General features: G+C 39.3%; 1 long non-coding RNA gene across 1 annotated transcript in view; it reads right to left on the bottom strand.

Moving 5' to 3' along the window:
- Positions 1-2736: 2736 nt before the first annotated feature.
- Positions 2737-6000, bottom strand: part of LOC139362720 (uncharacterized) — a 110465-nt gene continuing 107201 nt past the window's right edge. The window contains exon 4 of the long non-coding RNA XR_011621927.1: positions 2737-2819. This is a non-coding gene — a long non-coding RNA (uncharacterized lncRNA). The remainder of the gene's footprint in view (positions 2820-6000) is intronic.

Genomic DNA, 6000 nt, shown 5'->3' with positions numbered 1-6000 from the left:
CCAACTTGATCAAGTCTGAAAAAAAAGTTCCAAATTATGGGGAACAAAGCCTCTGAATTGGCTAAATTCCCATAGCTGAGTGGGGGGAAAAAAAGGCCAGCAAAAAAAAGAAAGATTTTTACTACTTGAGGGACTGCATTTGCATAACTAGGCCACCTTTTGCTAGCCAAGCCAAACTGATAGAGCAATGACTGTCACTTCACATTGTAATTCAGTAGCTAAGATTCTACCCTTTTTTTCACCATGACAGCCTGGGTTGGTTCCTAAATCAGGTCTTCTCTGGCTTGATATTTCTGTTACTTTTGAAATATCAGTAGTTTGTCCCAGCTAAAAAATGGTATTGAGATTTAAAAGGATTTTTTAAGAGCTCAATGGTTAAAAGTCACCTTAATTAAAAGCTAATATCCAAGATATAAATGTGTGTCTGTGTACGTTTTCATATTTATATATTACCTATATAAAATGTAATTCATATTTATATATAATCTATATTTAATTCATATTTACATAATATATGTAATGTATATATATATTTAAAAGGTCTTTATGTTTTCTTTCTCTCTAGGGTCTTGTTTTTTGAGAAAAAGGTTTTTTTCTTCTCAGTTGACTAAATTATGTTTTCTCCACTTATTTCTAGCTGTCTCTCCTTCCTCTTGCCACCCTCTGCTGCATGAGGGAACTAAAATAATTTCTTTTTTTTTTTCTTTTCTGAGATGGAGTCTTGCCATAGTTGCCCAGGCTGGAGTGCAATGGTGCAAACTCAGCTCACTGCAACCTCTGCCTCCTGAGTTCAAGTAGTTCTCCTGCCTCAGCCTCCCAAGTAGCTGGGATTACAGGTGCCTGCCAACACACCTGGCCATTTTTTTTTTGTATTTTTAGTTGAAACAGGGTTTCACCACGTTGGCCAGGATGGTCTCGAACTCCTGACTGCCTTGGCCTCCCAAAGTATCGGGATTACAGGCATGAGCCACCATGCCCAGCCAAACTAAAATAATTTCTAACAGCCTGGGCTTCCTTGAAGAAAACAGAAGGTGCTAAACTCCTTTTTGGGGCAAGACCTCTGCTTTTCTTATGACCCCAAGAGTATAAACAGACAAAGTCCTCTCATATCATAATCTGCTTGCTTTTGTATTGTGTTACCTGATTTATTTATTTATTTATTTTTTGAGACAGAGTCTCACTCTGTTGCTTAGGCTGGAGTGCAGTGGCAAGATCCTGGCTCACTGCAACCTCCACCTCCTGGGTTCAAGCAATTCTCCCACCTCACCCTCCTGAGTAGCAGGGATTACTGGCATGCACCGCTACACCCAGCTGATTTTTGTATTTTTTAAATAGAGATGGGGTTTCACCATGTTGGCCAGATTTTTCTTGAACTCCTGACCTCATGTGATCCTCCTGCCTTGGCCTCCCAAAGTGCTGGGATTACAAGCATGAGACACTGTACCCAGCCTTACCTGATTTGCAGTGAGCCGAGATTGCGCCACTGCACTCCAGCCTGGGTGACAGAGCGAGACTCCATCTCAAAAAAAAAAAAAATAGTTATTACAACAGAGATACTCTTGTTTTACATAAGAAAGGGTGTTTAACATAAGAAAGGGTGTGTTAGTCCGTTTTCATAATCCTCATAAAGACATACCAGAGACTGGAAAGAAAAAGAAGTTTAATTGGACTTACAGTTCCCTATGGCTGGGGAGGCCTCAGAATCACGGCAGGAGGCAGAAGGCCCTTCTTACATGGTGGCGACAAGAGAAAACGAGGAAGATGCAACACCAGAAATCCCTGATAAAACCATCAGATTTTGTGAGGCTTCTTCACTACCACGAAATCAGTATGGGGGAAACTGCCCCCATGATTCAAATTATCTCCCACTGGGTGCCTCCCATAACATGTAGGAATTATAGGAGTACAATTCAAGATGAGATTTGGGTGGGGACACAGAACCAAACCATGTCATTCCACCCCTGGACCCTCCAAATCTCTTGTCCTCACATTTCAAAACCAATCAGTCCCCTTCCCAACAGTCCCCCAATGTCTTAACTCATTTCAACATTAACCCAAAAGTCCACAGTCCAAAGTCTCATCTGAGACAAGGCAAGTCCCTCCTACCTATGAGTCTGTAAGATCAAAAGCAAGCTAGTTACTTGCTACATACAATGGGGGTATGGTATTTGGTAAATACAGCCATTCCAAATGGAAGAAATTGGCAAAAACACAGGGGTTATAGGGCCCATGCAGGTCCAAAATCCAGTGGGGCAGTCAAATTCTAAAGCTCCAAAATGGAGTAGCCTGAGACAGGAGAATCACTTGAACATGGGAGATGCAAGTTGCAGTGAGCCAAGATCGCACCACTGCACTCCAGCCTAGGCAACAAGAGCAAAACTCCATCTCAAAAAATAATAATAATAATAATTAGGTAAATGGAGTAAATTCTTATAAATAAACTTGTCATATAACTTAGAATCTAAAATTACATTGGATTAAATAATATTCATTGTATGTCTGAGTCATTTCCAATTTTTTTTTAGAAAATTGTAGGAAAACATTTTTCTAAAAAATTGTGCTCTTGGCTGGGTTTAGTGGCTCATGCCTATAATCCTAGCATTTTGGGAAGCCATGATAGGGCGATCACTTAGGCTTAGGAGTTCAAGATCAGTCTGGCCAAGTTGGTGAAACCCTGTCTCTACAAAAAATACAAAAATTAGCCAGGCATAGTGGCATGCACCTGTAGTCCCAGCTATTCAGGAGGCCTAGGTGGAGGACCAGTCCAGCCTGGGAGGTGGCAGTTGCAGCGATCTGAGATGGTACCACTGCACTCAAGCCTGTGGAGGACAGATAGGATCTGACTGTCATACACACACACTCACACACACACACACACACACACACACACACACACACACACCCAAACGTGTTCTTATTTAAAGGAAAATAATTTTTGTCTAATTCAAAGGTTATTTATGAAACAAGGTAAAAGGAACCAGTAAATAAGAGAGACATAAAGACATCATAGTTATAAAGAGACATTTTTTGGTAAGAAAGGTTAAAAGGAAAATAATTTTATATGAGAAAGAATCTTGTATGGTAAATTTTCTATCCTGCAATGACTAGTTATTTAAGAAAGAGCGATGTTTAAGGCAAAACGGGAAGCCCAAGCATGTCATAAATGTTTTGTGTAAGTGGTAATAAGGTTTGTAAAAAGAGGATTTATGAGAAAAAAAACTTTACATAATCAAGTTGGCTAGAATTAAAAGGAAATTATTGGTCGGGCGTGGTGGCTCATGCCTGTAATCCCACCACTTTGGGAGGCCAAGGTGGGCGGATCACAAGGTCAGGAGATTGAGATCATCCTGGCTAACATGGTGAAACCCCATCTCTACTAAAAAAATACAAAAAAATTAGCCGAGTGTGGTGGCAGGCGCCTGTAGTCCCAGCTACTTGGGGCTACTTGGGACTACTTGGGATGCTGAGGCAGGAGAATGGTGTGAACCCAGGAGGCAGAGCTTGCAGTGAGCTGAGATTGCACCATTGCACCCCAGCCTGGGCAACAGAGTGAGACTCCGTCTCAAAAAAAAAAAAAAAGGAAATTATTTATGATAGTCTTTCTAAAAATTGGGCTTTGATAGGAAATAAAACCCATGAATACACTAAAGAATGAGTTATAACAACATTTTCTTAAAGTATTAATTTTCTCCTAATAAAATTACAAGAGATTTGTTTAAAATTATTTTTATTTATTTTTTTGAGATGGAGTCTTGCTCTGTTGCCCAGCCTGGAGTGCAGTGGTCCACTCACTGCAAACTCCACCTCCTGAGTTCAAGCAATTCTGCCTTAGCCTCCCAAGTAGCTGGGATTACAGGTGCATGCCACCACACCTAGCTGATTTTTCGTATTTCTGGTAGAGATGAGGTTTCATCATGTTGGCCAGCCTGGTCTCAAACTCCTGACCCCATGATCTGCCCACCTCGGCCTCCCAAAGTACTGGGATTACAGGTGTGAGCCACTATGCCCAGCTGAGATTTTTATTTTTTTAACCCAAAAGTTCAACTTTTACTGCTTCTCACTGTTTTTAGCTTTCTCTTCATTTTGAGAAGGCTGTAGATAATAACTCTCTCTCCTCCAACTTTTTCATCAGCTCTTGTGACCTTTTTCCTAGGTTCTAACTGCAGTTCCGGCCTGATGCTAAAAAGGTTTTACTTTAAAGGAAATGTTGTCTTCTAAGATAACATTCTGTGCTCTTGGCTTTAAATTCTTCTATGAAACTTAAAATGTTCACTTACGACCCAGGACATACTCTTCCTATGTCTAACTAATTCAAGTACACTTTTCGTGAGTTTTGACTTCCAGATTATCGAAATGGACTCCCCATAGGGAATAACAATCACATTGAAGATGCTTTTTTTTTTTTTTTGCCTTTTGGTAACTGACCTCAAACAGATTTTTGTTTCTTCAAAATAATTCCTATGACATTGTTATTAAGTTTTGATTTGCTTAGGAAAATTGAAATTAAACTTTTAAAATGTAAGGTTATTACACCCATGTAACTTTCTGTATTTCTTTCATAGTCCTTATGCCATTAAGTTACAGGGCTGTAACTCTTGGGTCTAAAAAGGACACCACGTCCTGCTAAATCTTAAACACTGATGGCAGTTAAAGCTTCATCTTCAAACCTGGGAAAAGATGACAATAAAAATAAACTGTGTTCATGAGACCCAGGGCCAGAAATTAAAACTACTGAACCCTTCTAAGCCCAGGGACTATTATGGAAGAGGTGGATGCATGAGATTGTAAAGGTGAGACATTTTTTGAGAGATAAAATTAATTCAGATTTTCTCTGTAAACATTAATATCAAAGGTACATTGATGTTACTAGACCTTGTCAAATTAACAAGGTTTTCTTGGAGCATTAGCCCACTTTCTAATTTAAATAAATTATAAAATGTTATAAAAAAGGTTTATGGAGGCCAGGCATGGTGGCTCATGCCTGTAATCCCAGCACTTTGGGAGGCTGAGGTGGGTGGATCATGAGGTCAGGAGATCGAGACCATCCTGGCTAACACGGTGAAACCTCATTGCTACTAAAAATACAAAAAATTAGCCAGGGGGTGGTGGTGGTTGCCTATAGTCCCAGCTACTTGGGAGGCTGAGGCAGGAGAATGGTGTGAACCCGGGAGGCAGAGCTTGCAGTGAGCCAAGATTCTGCCACTGCACTCCAGCCTCGGCGACAGAGACTCAGCCTCAAAAAAAAAAAAAGGCTTATGAAATTTATATCTTATGATCAAGATAATTACAATTTAATAGATTTGTTTATAACATATGAGAGACAGACTTGACTGGCCTCATACTATCTTTATTAGGACTTGCTTACTGTTTGGGAAATTAAGTCTCCTCTCTGAAAGAATAAAGGTTTTGCTTTTAAAAATATATTTGAGTTATCACTTTGGTCAAATGAATGACTTATTTTACAATGACTTGTGATCCTATTTAGCGATATCAAGAGTTTCAAACATTTGATATTTGTCAAAGTTTCCAAAATCATATTCTAAATTCAGTCCTTTTGACATCATTTAATTTGTTTGATATTAAGTCCCCCAAAGTCCAAAAGTGATATATTTGGCTTACTTGGTATAATAAAATCATACAGGAAGCATTGTCAAATATGAATTGATATTTAACCTTTGAATTATATTTATATAAATGTGTTAAATGTATGTGTTCTCCCCACTGTCAGTATTAGCCAGATCAACGAGACACAAGATTAAAAGGGATATCCAGGACTTGAACTCAGCTCTGCACCAAGCAGACCTAAGAGACATCTACAGAACTCTCCACCCCAAATCAACAGAATATACATTCTTCTCAGCACCACACTGAATTTATTCCAAAACTGACCACATGGTTGGAAGTAAAGCACTCCTCAGCAAATGTAAAAGAACAGAAATCACAACAAACTGTCTCTCAGACCATAGTACAATCAAATTAGAACTCAGGGTTAAGAAACTC

Source organism: Macaca nemestrina, chromosome 4 (assembly GCF_043159975.1).
Source record: "Macaca nemestrina isolate mMacNem1 chromosome 4, mMacNem.hap1, whole genome shotgun sequence".
Classification (NCBI taxonomy): Eukaryota; Metazoa; Chordata; class Mammalia; order Primates; family Cercopithecidae; genus Macaca; species Macaca nemestrina.
Note: the sequence above shows the minus strand (reverse complement) of the source record. Positions and strands in the feature narration are given on the sequence as shown.